Source organism: Augochlora pura, chromosome 3 (genome assembly GCF_028453695.1).
Source record: "Augochlora pura isolate Apur16 chromosome 3, APUR_v2.2.1, whole genome shotgun sequence".
In the NCBI taxonomy this organism is placed as follows: Eukaryota; Metazoa; Arthropoda; class Insecta; order Hymenoptera; family Halictidae; genus Augochlora; species Augochlora pura.
In genome coordinates, this window is record NC_135774.1 from 23116074 (window position 1) to 23135956 (window position 19883).

The following is a 19883-nucleotide window of genomic DNA, read 5'->3' on the forward strand; positions in this document are numbered from 1 at the left end:
TAAACGTTGGATGAATTATTTTAAAGGGGAAATGTTTTTCCGGAAGATCTCGTTGTGTCAAATCTGGGAGAAAATAGTCCACATTCTGCACAACCATTCGAATTCCAAAACTTCAAAGTATTTGAGAAGCACGGTTTCTCCCTTTGATCTACGATTTTTGACGATGTACCTGTGAGAAAAGTGAAGCAACAATTTTCATGATAAGGTAAAGGGGGTGATAAGGTAAAGTTTACTTCAACCCTTTACTCTTCAAGATGATCGCAAGCATAATATCTCGCGATTGTTCTCCGTTAACCCTTAGTAGCCTGATTTACGAAAGTGATTTTTTTTTAATATTACTGTGTTTGCTTGAGGGTCTAGATGAAGGGAAAAATAGCTGAAAAAATCACAATATTTATTTTACATATTTATTTAGAAAAAAGACCAGGTATCAATTTTGATACTTCAGGCATTAAGACCATAAAGAAATCAGATATATAAAAAATAATTATATCATAGCGAAAATAATATATTCACTTACCTCAAAAGTATTTATATTCTTCAGAAAAAGAAAATATATCAAATTTGTATTCAACAAAACTTTTAGTAAAATGTGTTTACTTGTTCACTTTGCCGCGCAAGTAATATGTCATAGATAAAATAAAACAATAATGACATTAGATTTTTTTTTAATTTCGTTGGAAAGAATATAATACAACAGTAAAATACGTACAGCAAACCTATAAAAAAAAACTAATAGTAATGTGAACATTCGGTTTAAAAGATTGGTATCAAAATTGAAACTCTAGGTTGTTAAGGGTTAAATCGCAGGAGGTTCGATATTTACCGATCGCCAACATTATTGAAATAATATCGAACCCTTTGTCGCCGTTGTCGATATTATCGTCGGTGAGCGTTAACAAATTTCCCAGCGACCGGAGTCCTGTCGAGCCCCGTGCACGGTCGCCGAAGTTATCGCTGTTGACACGGCGGAACGGCGAGAGCCTCGCGAAAAACGTCTACGCCCGATACGTGCTCGCGTAAACATTCTTCGGAAACGCAGGGGGAGGCGCGGGGGGGAACCGATTGAAAATTCCGCGAAAGGTAAATTTCCCTCGTTCCTCTAATTTACGAGGCCGGTTGACAGCCATCGAGATGAGAAGAGTTTACGGAACGTGTCTTTTGATCCTCCAACCGTTACGCCGCGTCCTACCATCGTCGCGCGTCCCGCCGACGAGGCTCCGTCTATTTCCTCTCCAATTTCCGTTTCCTTGTTTACCGTCCCCCGTTCGATAAATATTTTACGTGTTGTCGATACGGGGGCCGCGCGTATTCGCGTCGATTGTCTTCGGCGTTTCGACGGAAAGAACCCGCGAAACGGAGTAGGAGGAGGAGGAGGAGGAGGAGGAGGAGGAGGCACGGGATCGGAGACTCACCCGGATCCCTCGGTCCTGATTTTTCCCCTCGGGAAACGACAATGGATCGCGACTTTGAAGCCGGCCTCCGTTCGTACGCGAGAAAGTCGAACGTCGGGAACTGTACGGCCTCGCGGATAAACGAATTTCAGCATTCGAGACGGAGATATCGTCAGGGGCGAACGCTCGCGACGGCCGACTGAGAAATAGTCGCCTTCCGGGAATTTTTTTTCTCTCGGCGACTAAGAGACTCAACCCTCTAACGACGGATCCTGTGCTACAGCCGTTCCTTGTGCGACAAGTGCGAATGTGCCCCTACAGTGGGTCGAAAAAATATGCGTACATCTAGTCTTTTTGGAATAACTTTATACAAGCAAATAATACATAAACAATTATCTCTTATTATCTCTTATTATCTCTATTATCTCTTATTAGCAATGAAACTCTATGAAAGTGTCAGAAATTAAAAGGGATCCTGTGACAATTTTAATGAAAATTTAACGTTTCGCTGAAACGTAATCTGTGATTACAGAATTTCTTTTCACACTTAAAGATTTTTATTGCAAAATAAAAATTGTCTGCGTCGATGAAAAGATACAGGAGCTACGTGAACATTTATTTCGATGCGTAAACAATATCATCAGATTTTCGAAGATCAGTTTGGGCTCTTTATACAAATGTAATTTTAGTGACAGCTTATTTCGTATAAAAGAAATCAGATTACATTATGCGATCTATCTTTTAATATACAAAATGATAGGAAAAAACGAATGAATTTTATGTAGAAATACATTTCCATCTGAATAATTCTTCGCTCGTTTGGGTATCTGCTTAATACACGGAACAGTCTACATTTCTCTTTCGATCCGAATTGTGGTAATAATTAATAAATATATTTTGCTACACAATAACGTCAAATTCTGCCCCGAAACGCTCGGCAAATTATTTTCGGGGGTCACGGGATAATTAACGATATCCGTACAATCGCCAATTAGCGCTGACAGCTCGTCGAGGATATTCTGCAGGCTCGCGGGAAGATTGTTTGGTGTGCGACAATCGGCGCGGGTCGGTTGTGTGTAGATCAGCAGAAAGTCAACGGAGCATCGTGAAAGCGGCCCGCAGCGTCATCGTCGATTAATAACGTCGATAAAAAGCCATTGTTTCCGGCGGGGTTCGTGACTCTCTATTGAAAACCGGAGTCATCGTAGCACAATGATTTTCTATTTTCGTCGCGTGGGAGGGGTGTTGGCGGCGTGTACAGAGAGGGGGTGGGGGTGGGTGGGTAGTGGCGGGGGTTAGGAACGGTCGAGTCTCTCGGGCCACTTCGACCAGGCCGAAGGACACTGGAGTACTACTTCCGTAGGCAGTTTCTTAAAGAGGGAAACTAATTGGTTATAAAATGGCCACCCACGACTTGGCCTTGCAAAGTCGCGTGCTAAGCACCCTCGATTCCCAACCCCCATTTCGCACGACAAAAACCGAACGAACCGCACGGCTCGGCTCGTGCCTCGTTCCGGGAACACCTGAATTAAGATCCCGGCATCGATATCTAATTAATGGCGCCGCCGGCTTCCTCCTGCCATCGAACTCGGAATAGTTTTGGCAGCGTCGTTCTTTTTTCGATAACAAAAGAATATTTTATTCTCCGGTGCATTACAGGCGCGTATATATAAGCATTGTTATAGATATAAATTGATTGTTGCATAGAAATCCTATGCACATTTTCATTAAAAAATATTTTATAGTTCTCTGTTTGCAGTTAAGCATCGGCTGGTAACTCATTTTCATTTGTTGAATAGAGAACGCTGTTTAAATACAGTGTTTAATTTATAGCATCTCTATCTATGTACGTCGTCGAGTCTCTATCCTTGAAATTACGTAAAGTTGCCTGCTAAAGGGACAATTGTTTAATCCCTTGTGGCGTATAAATGAACATCTCTCCCCTTTAATTATATAAAATCTAAAGCGATAAATTACCGAACGCTCGACCGAGCTAATTGCAAATTCAAACTGCCCGGCCACAACGGCGTAATGGGTGGCCGAAGAATTAAAACTTTTCCGTGACTCGGTTAAATTGAAGGGGAACCTGAAAACTTTATTTTTAAGCGACGACTCTCGAACAAATAATTATATCGCGTTACGAACAATGTTTTGGCCAATTTGAGAGTTAAACGGAGCCGCAGGGAATTAAAAAGAATAAATGAGCCGTGTTTATTTTGAACGTGGCAACCGGAAAAAATTGACAAATGGAGTTAGAGGCCACTTTCGACATAAACGGCTGAAATCGTCGCGGTGATCGATCGATGAAGCTGCAGCCTCGCGTGGAAACGGGGGCACGATTTTCTCGAGGAAGCGAGGTCCCGTTCCCGTTTATAGATTTTCCCGAGTTTATCGCGGCGCAACGGACGACGGGGACACGGTTTCGGCGCCGATCGTCCGCGATCGGAAACGGTCGAAAATTACGTAGCAGCCTCGCGAAGCTTAAAGCAGCCGAGCCCCTCCGAGGAATTGAATTTTTCGATTTAATCAGATCTCTTAACCTTCTTTCAGATTCCTGACCGCCCGAAGGGAAAAGAAAAAAGGAGAAACCCCGTGGACCATTCCGCTGGATCGTCCGAGGATTATCGTGTCCTGTCATCCCAGGGATCCGATTTTAATGAAAGCTTTTCACGGTAAGTCCCTTTCGCGATACCAATTTGCCGGCATCGATTGATGAATTCTCTCTAGCCAATAATCGACCGTAAGGAATCCCGCTTTACTCTCTGCCGTGGAGAGATCCGCGCCCCGAGACCTTTGACTCCCTGGTATTAATATCTTATTAATTAGACCCTTCGTTCGTCCTTGCAAACATTCGAAACAATTCCGAGCGACGGGACTTTAGTCAAACATTTTCAGACGGATTAATGCACGTTGCTCCAACGTTTTCACGTGAACGGGGTATCCCTTCTCTATCGTTTATTAATTGAAGAGTTTCATTAAATCAGGATACAATATAAATTGGTATCGATGGCTCGCGTTAATAATTATACGCATAATAATTGCGTATAATAATTACGGACAGCTGTTGCATAGCTGTATTTAATTTAAGAATTCTAATATATCGAAAGTGTCGTCGATCTTTAGATGTTCTGTACCCATTTTTGCCATTTTATGTTTCATAATTTATCGCTGACGTCGCTTTTGGTTTTATGAAAAAATTGAAAAATGTCTCGGTGGACGTTGAATAAAATTTTAGTCGAATAAAAATTCATTTAAATAAGAAGCTATTTGTTATTCGAGGACGAATTTATTTTTACGGAAATTCATTCGGAGCATAAACGATTCGAATAAAAATTATACAATATTGCGCCATACTTTGGTTGCCGATAGTATAATTGAATGATAGCGCAGCGTTCATTGCATTATTCGGCGAAGTGTTTTCACAGAATGGTGGCCGCCTTTATTTGGCAAGAAGAGGGTTCGTTTAATGAGCTGCAACGTCACATAATGCGATCGCGGTTATATCAAAAGTGCCGTTGATTCGGACGCCGCTTCGTCAATGCTCGACTCGTATCACTTAATCCCGGCATAATTAGCAGCGGATAGAGTCGTGCCGCGTATTATGTAAAACAACGCGCGTTGTTAATGCGATGATTCGTTCGATATACCTGTGCAATGATAATAAATCAACCGGCAGTCCGGAATGCTCGATTTCTTCCGCTGAATTAAAATACATTCATGCATAATGGACTTCAATAGATTAATTGAAACGAAGTAACGTGAACGTGGTTGCTTTAAAACGAAGCTTCCAAACAGACTGAATGCAAATGAAATTAAACGAAATGAAATTAAGTAATATGAAATGGAATAAAATGAAACGAAATAAAATAAAGTCAAATTAAATAGAATTAAATACAATTAAACAAAATTAAATACAATTAAATTAAACAAAATTAAATACAATTAAATTAAACCTCGCCTTACTTTTTCCAAGCACTAAATATCGAAATAAAGTAAGACAGCTTCCAGGGGAACGAATAAATACTTAAATAAAAAGGTAGCAGAAGGAGGAAGATACTGGGAACAAAATTGACCTCGAGATCTTCTTTAATCGCTTCATCTTAATGGAACAATATTTTCTGTTTATCAGCCACGGTATTGCGACAGAAAATATTGGTAAAATATTTCAGACATCAACGAAGAAGGGAAAGTCACGCAACACTTGATCGAAGACCATCAAACCGTGGCGGTTCATCGTCGACTCCGAACCGTAAAGAATAATATAGACACGGTGGATCTTAAATGACGCCCCAAAACTTCTTTCGTCGTTTCGTTTTTGTTTTCTCCCCCTCTCGCAACGTCTCGCGGAGAAAATCGCCAGGAGACCGACGGCATATTCTTCTCGCCGTCGCTCCATTAACATTAATTAATGTAATCACCCGACGAGTGGAAATTAATTATATTAACGGTTGATTAAATTGATCGCGACCCGGTCGTGTCGCGCGGCGGCGGGGCCGTGTTTCCTCCGACCTAAATCAATTAAGAAATTAAGGATGCGCGTGGACCGCGATTACTGCGAATTTTCAAAAACCTTTGTTCTTATACCGGGTGTCGTCGAATTCGTCGTTCTCATCCGAGGTGAAAACAATTTCGTCAGGTTAATTTCGCCGGACTACTGTTTCACATTATTTACTAGATTTGCGGATCTTATGCACTGGTGAATATTTAAAGGATTTAATGATGCCGATGTAATATGTTAAACCCATTAAACCAATTACTGAAAGAAAGAAATGTTTACGTAGTTACTGCGTGTTGCGATCGATGCAGACAATTCTTACTTTGGCACGCTATTTAGCGAGAATAATTAAGTGGAAATATACAGTAAAAAAACGATCAAACAATATGGAATACTTTTCTAGATTTAGACGAATACGTGTTTTTATTTTCGAATTTTTATAAAATTCTATTATAAAATGTGAAGCATCATTCTTCTGGAAAGTCGCGGCCAAGTAGAAGTGTCTGTCACTGATCAGACAGTCGCGTTAGATTTCTTATCGTATCACTGAGAATTTTACCGTCTGCAGTCGATTGGTGACTTTGAGGCACCACTAAAATTGTTACATCACGTTCCAAAATCATTTCTACATTATCAGAGTGTAGATTGAAAAAATTGCTAAAAATTCTTAAAGTTCTTCCATTCACTTTGTCGCATAAAATGGGAATACTGCGAATCAGAAAAATGATTTTCGAGCTACAATTAAAATGTCATCGAGCGCGAAGGATTAATACCACCGTCTCGTATTATTTCCATCTCTCAATTAGAACAAAATGATTGCGCAAAATGATCCTAGAACCGGAACAAAAATTGTTTACTCGCACATATTGGCACAGCGCCGTGCTTTCAATTCGTCCGCTTTGTGGAACAAAATCTTTTTCCGGGTCGCGCAGTTACGCTCGTTGCTTGGATCAGAAAATTTTCAGTCGATCGTTTTCGTGCTCGGGGCGATCTTTTAGCGGCGGAGAAGAAGATCTCGAGGAATGCATCCCCGGGGATTATGAAATATTATTCGAAAAGATACGGACTGGATTCGTCTGATCTTCCTGGGAGATTAAAGTTCCGCGGGACTGTATCGGCAATATCTTCTGTCCTGCTTCCGTCCCCCAGAAACCTGCTGCAATCATTTTCTTGGACATTATCGAACTCCGAGCGACTTTTCCAAACAATTTTACCTTCGAACAATCTCATCGAACCAATTAAGCTTCGGCGGATTTGGATTCTTAATACAGTGTCCGCGAAAGAAAACCGCCGGTCTGTAAGTTTTTGAAATTATCCGCTTATTATTTACATAATAATAATTTATTATTTTCGGGCGTCAATTTATCTCAATAATTGTATAATTGCATTATTTATATAACTGCAGTGTGTGCCACAACAAACCCTGTATACGGACACAAAAACAAATTCTACTTAATATTTTAAAAAAGCTATCACCACTTCTAAGCCAAACTTAGTAACTAACACAGCATCTTATAAATAACGCAACGCCATAACAAATAATGCAACGCCTTAATACATAAAAAGTCTGCCGTGTAAACACGATTAAAGTTTGATTATGGTTTTGTTAGATTTTATGAAAAACTTAATAAAGCTTTAGTTTCTACAACGCAAACGCGCGACTTGAATATTTTCTGTACCGCGCGCCCCAATACCCGTCGTTCACAGCGACGCTCGCCCGTCGAGCGCCTCCGTCCGCAAAGGGTTAAAGGAAAAATCATACCCAATACTGATTTGAAGTATCACTAAAATTACGCATCCATCGATGAACGAGACGATGACATTCCTCAATATAAGCCTAATTTGAGAATCATAAAATATATTTGTTACAGCCTTGTACACTACTTTACGATTTAGAAAAGAATTTGTAATCTGCAGCTATTAGCTCGACGTCATTCTCGACTCGAGACAAATTACAATTCGTAAGTTATCCTGAGTCGAGGATGATACCGATTGCCCGGGTCTCGCCCACGAGTAGGTTGCTGCTTTAGAAATGTCAGAAAAAGGCAAAATGACACGAAAAAGTCAGAAGGTAAGAAACACGAAAAATTCTGGGATATCCTATCATTTTGTCGCGCAGTGTACAACTGTAGAGCTCGCAGATTGTAGACCGTTCGGGGCCAGTCTCTTCTCAGGAAGAGAAGGTTACGTCAAGGTTAGATTTTGTGCTACGTGGGCGCATAAAAGTTCGAGCAAACCGTTCCGAATTCTGTTTCCGCGTGGTGCATTTATTTGGTTCTCGCGTGGCTTAGCCCTCGCGTGCCATATAGCTAGCGTTCCGCGATTCAAAGAGACGCCCGGAGCGCAGCGAAAATTTTTGTTCGGTTATCCGCGCGTACGAATTCGAGGTTAAACGCGACGAGCACCGGACGACGCGTGCACGTGCAACGACTAGGCGCCTATGCCGTTTCGCCATTGACAAATATTGACATTCGAGGGACGTCCCGTGTTAGGACCACGTACCGGCTATCTCGAGTCAATTGGGTTAATTGAATTGCAGGCCGTCGTTCGGAACGCGTCCAGAACAATCCGCAAATTGTTACGCGACCGGACCCGAAGACCTCGCCCCGGGTCTTCGAGGAACAGCGCGGACACCTGATCTCCTCGTTGCCGGGAATCGTCCCAATCGCTCGCAAACGGACGCAAATCTGTCCGCAGAATCGGCGGAACGTCGCATCGAAACCAGAGCTGGTATTGTTCGAATTGATAAGAAGAAATGTTTATCGGTGATAAATATCGGAACGGCTGCGTTCTAGTCGAACCTTTTACTTCAATATTAAGAATTTCTATTATTTAAATTTATTCGAATTGTTGCGAGTAACCACGTTTTAGTCGAACATCTAATTCGAATAACAAGAAATATTTATTATTTATCAGAAATTATTCTTTCCGTTCATTGAAATAGTTCTGTATTGGAATAATTTAATTTTCTCACATTTATTACAGTCTTGACTTATCTGTAAAAAAAGGAGATAATTAGAGCGCAAATCTTGCGCGTAAAATCTGTATAACATGATTTAACCGCGTCACCCAAATATGGGTGACACTAATTTTTGATCAATCTTGAAAATTCATTTTTATTGTAATATATTTGAATAACTTGAACTTGACCAGAACGTTTCGAATGCGAAATAGTTCTAATACCATCCCTTATGATAAATATTAACTTTCCAGCTTCGCTTTAATTAATTAAATTGTTTTTAACTGTGTGAGAATTTTAGTGGTCGATTGTCGGCAGTCAACGTGTTAAAACAGCGAAAAGATTCGAACAAACCAACAATATAGAGGTGTCAATTTAAACGTATCAAAATTATTATATAAACCGAGGTAATTCGTTCGACCTCGCCAGGGAAACCGCGAAGTCGAAAACGTTTGCCATAAACGTTTCAAAACCGAGTAAATAACCGAACCGATGGGATCAGAACAGCGGCAAACAAACAGCCTCCGAAATCGCTCTAAATCTCCGTCGAGAGCACCGTTTAGCCGTAGAGAGAGCGTATCAGAGATAACCGCAGCACGCTGAAGTATGGCGTCGACGGAAAGATTACTATTTCCTCGTCGAATCAGCGGCCGCGGAAATCGAGCGTTAAAAATTGAAAAGTTTCTTCGTTGGAGGAAGAAGGTCGCGACAGCCGTGTGTGTACGTGTGCGCGCGCACGCGCGCTTGTGTACGTCGGTCTATGGAGGCTGCGAGCGTGTTAGTTTACGAGCGTGGACGTTTGCGTGGACGAGTGCATGCTCCTGACCTTTACGTAATTTCCGGCGAAGTTTCGCATTTTCCAAGCGATTATCTGCGCGCGAACGCCCGGCTTCTACTCGAGTTCTTTCATTCGCCACTTAGAGCTTTTCTTCGCCGTTCGCCTTATCAAAAGCGCGGAAGAAGCCTGAGAGAGACAGAGAGACAGAGAATACGAGAGAGAGAGAGAGAGAGAGAATATGAGAGAGAGACCTTTGCTCTCTGGTTCGGCTCCGGTCGATTCAACTTCGCGTAATTGAATTACAACGGCTCCGTCGCGCGGCTTCGTTCCGAAATCATTGTTATGCCGAGTTTAGTTTTCCGGATTGCTGTCCTGAAATCGGGAATCGAGTTTCCCCGAACGCTTCGCCGCGCCGGTAAACTGTTCCATCCCTTGCCGGGGAGCGATGCTCCCGCTCCGCGCGCAATAATACGCGCAGACGGTAAATATTATTCTTCGGTAATCTTCTGCGAGCCCAACTTCGAAACACCGCATTAGGCGAGCATTGTGCTCGTTGAATCGCGAGCGGGCTGTTGTTAGCTCCCCCGCCACGGGTAGGTTCATCTGGCAGGTGATCTGTGACGCAGTTCTCTCGCGGTTCGTTGCCGATTTTATCGAGTTCACCTCCAACGAACGGCGACTACGCGGATAGCTCTATACGTCTTGCGACAAGTGACGCCGATAGTTGTAAGATTATGCGAAACATCGACAAATTGTTACATAAAGATCGCTCAAATGTTATACGAACAACGAGTAATTTAACCCTCTTAAAATTTGTTTGACGAAGTTGGATAAAGTTTCGAAAAGAAATTGCAAGAATTTTGAAAAGCCTGATAAATAACAAATTCAAAAAGGGAGAAGAAATAAGAAATTAAATTGTTGTTTAATGAAAATAATTAAGAAAACTATCTTGTCAACAAGAGCCAACAACGATATTGTTTATTATATCGTTGTTCGGTACTAAGAGGGTTAAGTATAATATTCCTTGTCGTGAACTTTAGTAATTTATAGTAATTCATTCGAATAGAAAATGAAAAACTGATCGAATAAACGGGTAGAATAATTTCTATCTAACAATATAATATGGATAATAACTTTTATGTATATAATATAAAATATAACATTTTTTATATATTAATTTTATATTTAATTTTATATATAGTATATATATTTTAATCATTTTTATTCCAGCAAAATATACGGATAAAAAGAATTCAGTCTAACAATTACTCCAGATAATTGTTTGAAAAATATATAATAAATGTGGAATATGAAAATGCTGCAAAAGATGTACAGCGAGAAATAGTTCGGCGCAATATTCTCGACGGTAAATTCCCGATCAGCGAGATCATCGTTTCCAATAATTAGTCAAAACCATCCAATTAGATTAGCTTATCAGACAAAATTCGCCACGGCATCAGCATAGAATTGAATCGCGGCGCATAAAATCTCGCTTAATTTCCCTCGAACGCGAAATTCCCGGCGCGAATTCGCCTAAACATCCGCGTCCCGGTTACACGTAAACCAGGATCGAAATAACCAAGCTGACACAGCACAACGAAGCAATATAATGAAATGGAACTGGCCGGCCAGGCCCGGAACAAGCCCGACCAGCCTCCGTCGTAAAATTCGCGGCGGTACGGACCGGCGAAGTCCTTCGAAAACCGTGCCGACGATGGCCGGATCGAATTTTGACGGGATGAAACGCTGCCGGGAAAAACAACGCGGACCCGGCGCTGGCGTCCAATTTCGAAATTCACTTTTGATCATCGGGCCGTGCTTATTACTTCCGGGCCGGTGTTCCGTATCGGGGTTAATCGTTGGCTGACCGACGTCCGGGCAGGAAATGATATTATTATAATGATGATAATCCGTCTTCGTTGGCGCCGCCGTCATTAGCGCGTTCGAGCGTCGCCGTTTTGGCACGGTATAACTTCGTTATTGTGGTATTCTGTTAATTGCGCGACACGGTCTTTTCGGGATACGCCGCGGAGCGTTACACCGAAAAAGGCTCCGTTGGTTTAGCGAATATTATCGCGTGCTATCGCGATAATATTTGGGTAATTGTGCCGTTTCTGGCGGGGTGATATCGCGGCGCAGACGTTCCACGTATTTTTGTATGTTGGGGCGGTGTTTTTCGCGGAACTTGGTACAGCCACGTCGAATCTCCAGTTTATCGGGCAATCCTGTTTTATCTTACAACTTTATTTCATTGCATAATTATATTTGATTGTATAATTTTTTTTCCATTGGTAAACCTTATTTTATCATACAGTTCGATATGCAGAAGTACTTGATCTTCTTCTACTTGCATCAAAAGATAAAGAAGGAATGCAATTTATAAATTCTATCTCACCTCCTCGAGCTGCAATTCGAACGAGCTGATTGGTCCAATACATTCTCTCGAATCGTGTCGTTTAATTATAGAAATATTGTTTCGAGAAGAACACCTTTGAAGTTAACCACAACAATTCTAAAGATGGGTATCTGATAATAATGTTAACAACGTTGATATTAGTAATCTTAATAACGTTGCATTAATATTATAAACTCAATATAATATATCTGTTGAGATGTCAACCTCTTAACGTACAATTTTCTTTACAGTCACTGCGATTAGGTATTTGTTAATTGGCACAATTCCTTAGAAGGGACAGAACATTAATGTTTATTCTATGTTTGAATTTACTCGAACGTTTAAATATTAATAACAGGGGATTAGAATATTATTCCAATTTTAACCCTTTGCACTCGGTTGTCCCCACTCAGGGGACCTCGTAATTCTAGTATATGACTAAACATTAAAGTTTATTAGCGATTTGCAACTATATCTCGATGTCTACAAATTCATATAAATCGAATATTATATAACAATATTATATCTACATACACATATATGTATACGTATATATCGTATACTATATAATAATACAAATGTTTATAAGTGCTGGTAGGTAACATCCATGATGGCGCCGAGTGAAAAGGTTAGAGAACAGAATAACATCCATACTTAATTATTTATTACTAGTAATTTCCGTCGGACTCGTCAAAGTACGGTAAGGGGTTAAAATGAGATTTTTAGTATGGCTCGCAACTAATCAAACAAACTATATATTAGGAAACAGGGAGAAACGTGGCGCAAGGTTGAGGATTATTGCGAGAAGTGGAATGAAATTCAGCGGTATAGTAATCTAATAGCTAACGAACGAGATAATTCGGCAGCGGGGGGGAGGAAGTGAAGAAGGGAGTGGCTGGACCGTGATGGCGGACGTTAAAAAGGGTATGGTAACGGTAATTAACGCGGGCGATCAGGATCGTTCACTTCGTTACGGTTTATCGCGCGATACACTGTTAATAGTTACACGTGGCCGGGGATCTTTTGTGCGCCGCGCGGCACCGGGCCGCATTATACCAGCCGACGGATAACGAGGCGTAATGGCGCTCGTATCTGATTAAATGGGGGGCCGGATTTACCGTGGAATCCGAGGAATTTGTAGCCGCGTCAACGCTCCGCGAAAATCTGTGTTCCGGGAGGGATAATAGAATAGCCGACCCGTTCGCGAAATATTAGCCGTCGTGACCGGGGCGACGGGAAATCTACGCGTCCGTTTCCACGCGAATTTCGAACGCGTTCCGCGCGATATGTATTGCATACGTGATTCACGCCGTCCATCCCTTAACCCCCCACTTTGGCGCATAATTAATTCTGATCGGCGCCGAACTGCTCCGGTAACCGCCTGTCTTCGACCGTGCGCGAGTTTTTCAAATTCGATGCAGCGAGGAACGACAATGCTCCGGGCATTTCTCCGAGCGAAACGGTAATTGCATTTTGGTTGTATAGCGCTGTTTACGATCGATACGGTTATTACGACTATTAGATCCTTTATCGTCGTGATGCATTCTTTGATCAGGGAGGAAGTTTATACTTATCGCGTGTCGATAGTTATTTGAATGCTTAAATAGAAATAAAAAGAGAATAGAATTTTAATTTGTTTTGATAGAACAGTTGACAAGTTATCACTGGAATTTCGTACTTTATTTGGGATGTTACTTTTAGATTTGAGACGGTTTTCTCAGTAGAAAGGATTAAATTATATTGTAACAATTACATTCTACAAATCCGATTATAAACGCTACAAACAGATTAATTTGCCATACTTATCCTTTTCTGTGACGGATGAGGATCGTCTCCCAAAATTTCTCAATCAATCAGTGACACTTACTTATCATTGTAAATATATTTTTGTAATATTTTGTAAAATTTTCATTGTAATAAAATAATCCCAGAACTTCACGATTCGAATGTTATCAAAATTAGAATGCTTAAATGTAGAAACAGGTGCAGCTTAGTTATTGTCCGCATAGGGCAGCCCAAACAAAAAGCTGTCGTTTCGAAGTCAATTGTCTTCGTTAATTGCAGCAATCAAACGTCGACTTTGCAAACATGCGCACGAAGTCACGGACTCGACCTAACGCAATTACACAATTATGACGATCATAATGTCTGGATTTAGAGGATTGTTCTTTGAGTCCATTGAATGCAATTGCTGTTACGGTTCCTATAAGAATGTGAGACAATTGAAACAATTCGTTTAATGAGTCAAAATCTGAAAATTCTCTCGAAAATGTATATTAAATAATAATCGTTTAAATAATAATTCTATAATATTTCTTACCCGTGGAGTAGAAAAAGAATTTATTTCTGGACGCAATTTGACGATTTTAGGTTATCCACGACAATTTCACGAACGTAATAAAATTCATCTGGTAAAACAAAATTGAAGCAATTGATATTTGTTTAATGACTCTTCCATATCCCAAGAAAATGTGTGTCACTGGGTATAGCAGCAAAACGATGAATTTCTAGATCCGGGCGAATAATTGCGTTATCGACGAACGCGTGACAATCGATTTGGTCAAACGGTTTCGTCGTTTATAGATACACAAAAATTGTGCTTTCAATCGTGGAAAACAATTGCGGCAGTAAAGCCAGCGAATTGACAAGAATTAATTAACCGTGTCACCAAAAAAAAAAAAAAAAAACAGCAAAATGCATTCTAAAATCTAGACAGACCACTGCGTCTACCTCAGCCAACATAAATTAATTTTTCAAATCGAAATCAAGTCTCGCATATCCGCAAAAATTGGTTTTCGAATCCGAACAACTGATAGCAACAGTGAAATCGATAAATACATAGAAATGGACTAACTGTGTCATTAAAAAGTTCATAATAATACTAAAGGGCATAGCCGATTAAGATGGTCAAAACTGCCCTTAGAGATTTTTCAATGAGTCATATACCGTTCGATAGCCGACCAATAGAAACTCATCTGTGCAAAACTTTAACCTTGTAACTTGTCCGTGAGGGTAGTTAAAGGGTAAAGTAGAAGATTTCTCGAAAACTTATGTATTCTCTATTTTTATATTAATTCCCTGATAGGGCAGTATCACGGCTCCTGTGCCCAATTTTTCTCAGACTTTTTGCTCGCCTGCAACATTGTCAAAAAATTGAAAACCCAATGTGTCGACGTTTTTTACTGTCAGAAAGAAGCTACTACTTGTCTAGTTTACCATAAGTGTGGATTAAGTAATTTTAAACGTTATTGCATCGACATAAACAATTTTTTAACCCTGAAAATGAAACTTATAATCTTCTTTTTTCACAATGTCTGAGGTACACTAGTACAGCTCGGATCAAATGTGACCCGTCACCGCTTTCCGACTCTTCGCCGACACAAATTATTTTGCAAAGATTAACACGGCGAACGCGTAGAAAATTGACATTCGAAGAAGCAGAAATGATTATTGCGACAGGAAAGTTCACGGGGCGTTAACGAAATAAGCCGAACAAAGGCCGCATTTGCGGCGGTCGAAAAGACGCGGAGCGCAAAATGCAGATTATTTGCCGACAATAAAATTCGTTGCTACGTTTTACGGGGGCGAGTAACTCGCGCGCCTCGGTATATTTGCTTGGACGAGCCATGAATATCCCCGGAGTGGCAATCGCATGGGAGGTGGGGGCCGCCGAGCACAGAAACTCGCTAAAACGATTACGCGTTTGGAAAAACCATGCTACGGTGTGCTCGGCGAGGTCCTGCCGTCGCGCCGCGGCCCCGCGAATGAATAATTCGCCTCATTACACGGGCATGAATGAGAAATCGGTGTCGCGACAATCGATAATTAAGCTGGTCTCGCGCTCTCCCTCCCTCTTTCTACGTTTCTATCTCTCTCTCTCTCGCTTTCTAGGTTCCTCTCTCTCTACCTCTATCTCTTTCTAGATTTCTCTCTCTGCCTAGGTTTCTGTCTTTTACTTCCTCTCTCTTTCTCTTTAGCTTTCTATCCTCCTCTCTCTTCCTTTCTCTAATTTTCCATCCTTTTCTTTCTCTAATTTTCTATCCTTTTCTTTCTCTAATTTTCTATCCTTTTCTTTCTCTACTTTTCTATCCTTTTCTTTCTGTTTAGCTTTCTCTCTCTCTCTAAGTTTCTACCTCACTTCCCCATTCTATTTCTCCACGTTTATATTTTCCTCTCTGTTCCTCTTCTTCTCTCCCTTTAGCTTTCTATTTTCCTCACTCTCCCTCTCTTTCTCTCCTTCTCTTTTTCTCTCTTGAGCGTTCTATCTTTCTCTCTTCAGATTTCTGCCTTCCTCTCTGTGTCTCTCTTCCTTCCTAGCTTTCCAACTTCCTCTCTCTCGCTCTCTCTCTCTCTCTCTCTCTAGCTTTCTCCATCAATCCGCCAATCCCTCTTCATCTCTCTTCGGCACCCGCTCTCTCCATTCACCAGTGCGCCGGTGATTGTCGACGCCGGTGTCACGCGGCGAAGAGCGAGGAAGCTGAGAGAGAGAGAGCGAGAGAGAGAGAGAGAGAGAGAGAGAGAGAGAGAGAATAGAGAGAGAACCAGGCGGCTGCTGAATGTCAATGAGGCTTATTAAAGTCAATACCGTGGGCACGGATTGCGCTCGGCGTGCTCGACCATTACGCGGAACACGTGTATCGAATCGGGCCTCGGTGAATTATCGTTTGCCCGGCGCCGTGGTATTTTTATCGATTAAATGCTCATCTGAATGGACCGGCGGGCGTCCCTCTTGTTGCTGTCGGACCGGTTACTATCGCGGAGATATCGATATCCAGTCGCGTTCCTCCTCGACGCATTTGTCTTCTCGCGATTCTTTCCGAGGAATCATTCTCGTTAGATCCTTTGGATAGGACGAGTATTAGGTTGTTTAACCCATTCGCTGCCAAGCCTAAATTATATGAAGTCATTCCCATTGCCATTTATATTTCATCATTTATATTTTATCGTTCTCTATAAGAAATAAAGTATTATTTTTGTAAAAAATTTTATTTGTAGTATTTTTTCAAGTTTTTTACATATTTATGTTTATGTTTGTGGCCACAAAAAATTTGCTAATTCAAAGGCCTGTATGTTATAATATATTTAAAGTAGGACGAGTATACTCGTCCTGGCAATGCGTGACACCCTGCCAAAGACGAGTATACTCGTCCTTGGCAGCGAATGGGTTAAGTAAATATAGTCGGATGTTTAAGTAAATATATAAAATTGTACATCTTTTTTCAAAAGCTGTTGATTTAATCAAAATATTTCAGACTTCGTTTATGTACTATTTAGCCCGTAAAAACTGTCCTAAATGTTTAAAATAGTGAAAGTCGCTTTGCGAAAGATCTATATTTTATAAAATTTTATATTTTACTTCATTTAATTTCGCAATTCTTTTGTACGACGTATGCGCAGTTTTTATGGGCTAAACAGTATGTAAATGAAGACAGTCTGAAAAATTCCATACTATAGTTTATTGATCCGAGAAGTCAGAATTTCATGAAGACAGACATCTATGAATTAAACTCGCGTTGAGAAAAGTGTATCGAAACAAATGGGATTCGATTAAATCAATAGCTTATGAAAAAAGATATGCAGTTTTATACACCGACTTAAAAATCGGATATTTCATATGCACCAACCTAATACTTGCCATTCATTACCCTCGCCTAACGCCACCACCAGACCGAACTCGATCATTTAAAACCCGCTACCTTCGATCGCTTATCGGCCGGTGTTTACACACCGCGGAAAATATAAATGTATTCGCGGCACGAAACATCCCGGGGACGACCTAATATAAAACGACCGGGCGCGAATCGTTTCGGGGATCTCTTATCATTCGACCGGCCGTTGCAGAGGGAAGGAAACACGACCGCCCGGACGCGGCTCGCGTTTCGGTTAGTTAATCTTAAACCACGGCTCTGTAATCACCGGACATTGGTAGGGAAAGGCCGGCCCGGAACGGCGGCGGTGTGTAAAACGTTTCCAGGTTACGATCAAATGCCGTAATTCGTCGGAAATAACGCGCGCTCGCCGGCCGACCAAATTCGCCGTCTGTTTGCCGTGCGAGCGCCACGTCCGGCCCCGAGGCCGGCTTTTGTCATTAGGCTAATTATTAATGCCGTCGGGAACGGCCCCGATAAATCCCCGGCGCGAACCGCGCCGAAAAACATCCCCGTGATTGTGTTTTTGGGGGGGGGGTGCGAATTCTCGTCAATCGTCCGATCTCGATCGCCGAATCGCGGATTTTGCTGGATTTACGGCCACGGATCGATAAAGGTTTTATCAACAATATGGAGAATGAGCGGTTATCTGTATTAACGATTATCGTAACGTGTGCTTAAATCAAGAAGCGTATTTAGAGATTTTCAATTAATGAATTTGTATAATTTCAACAATTTCTGAATACAATATACGAAATCGATATATAGTATATGAACATTCTATAATTTAATATAATATATAATAAATATATAATAAATTAATAAAATATAATCATCAACGTATAGGACGTCTTTGGACACCTTATTACATAATTATTACATTTAAATTAATATTCTACGTTGCAGAAATTTCTCATTTAGCACGGATATCGGCGGTTTTAATGCATAGTTAAAATTTTCCAATATGATTGTAAAAAACAGAGATGAATATAATTTGATCTATTAGCATCTGTTATTATTTTTATATTATTCTTATATTATTGATCTATTATTTCGCCTTGAATACAGAAAATCTGGTTATTGGTTTAATCGTTAGCCTAACTGAATACGGTTTATGCCAGAATCCCTTACCAAACAATTATTTAAAAATCAAAGAACGGCTCGGTAATATCTCTTAAACCGAAAACACTTTGGCAAACCACTGATCGCTCGATTGGCCTAACGAAGGGTGCAATTAAAAAACAGTTCCCCCACTCCTCCAACTCGGGAATGCATCGGCGGCCGATTTAAACGATTCACGTTTCTTTCAAGTTTCTCTCGGTCCGCGAAACTCGTGTTTGAATCGCAACGAGCTGGTCCAGTTCGAAACGAGCCGGGGGGACACCGGCTCCGTGGATTGTTCGCCGGAAAATCGAATTACGCGCGGGAAGTTTCGAACCGGGTTTCGCAGGTAGGTCGGCCGAGCCCGGGTGACAGGTGAATGCGAAAAAGGGCCGCGCGAAAGTGGAGCTGGAGGAGGACAGGCCGCGCGATATCGGCCAAGAAAGAAGAACAGCTCTTTCAGTCGCCGGGAACCCATTGTTTCCGGTACAAAGAAGACAGCAGGTTGACGGAGAAGACACTCGTACCCCGGACGCTCCATTGTTCTCCCATTGGGTCGTGAAGACGCGCGCTGGCTCTCAAAAATTGCGCAGCATGGCCGTCCGCGGGATCCTCGGCCAATCGCCTGCCAACCACACGTTGGAACTGTGATTGTATTAACCATTGCGAGAACGACGATTTCATCAGTGAAAAGACGAGCAGCGTCCACTTACGTTTTTATAATTTCAACTGATCTTGCGTTATTGTATGATATCATTTTCTGACATTTTCCTGTGGGAGATGTGCAATAATAATACAAATGGAACTTATTATTATTATTATTATTATTATCATTACTATTATTAAATTACCGGTCTTTATGAAAAACAAAAATGATCTAATTGTAGCCATCTAAAGCGAAATTGTTTCTTTTTCTTAAATGTCCAACAGGTAGAAAATAATATAGCAACGTTCTTCAAAATCTTAGTGTATTACCTACACATTTTTCTCACAAATGCATCAAATCCGTAGTCTAATTATTATACAACACTTAATTGTCATGATCGCATGATCATGTAGATAAAACCGCAATGAACTGTCGTAGGTAACGACATTATTTGGACACTCTGTAAC

The 19883-nt window shown here is 41.1% G+C and overlaps 1 long non-coding RNA gene across 1 annotated transcript in view; it reads left to right on the top strand.

Annotated features, from left to right (window-relative positions):
• The window catches only part of LOC144467714 (uncharacterized), a 94485-nt gene that overhangs the window by 29836 nt on the left and 44766 nt on the right, over positions 1-19883 (top strand). Inside the window, exon 3 of the long non-coding RNA XR_013493713.1 lies at positions 3945-4066. This is a non-coding gene — a long non-coding RNA (uncharacterized LOC144467714). The remainder of the gene's footprint in view (positions 1-3944; positions 4067-19883) is intronic.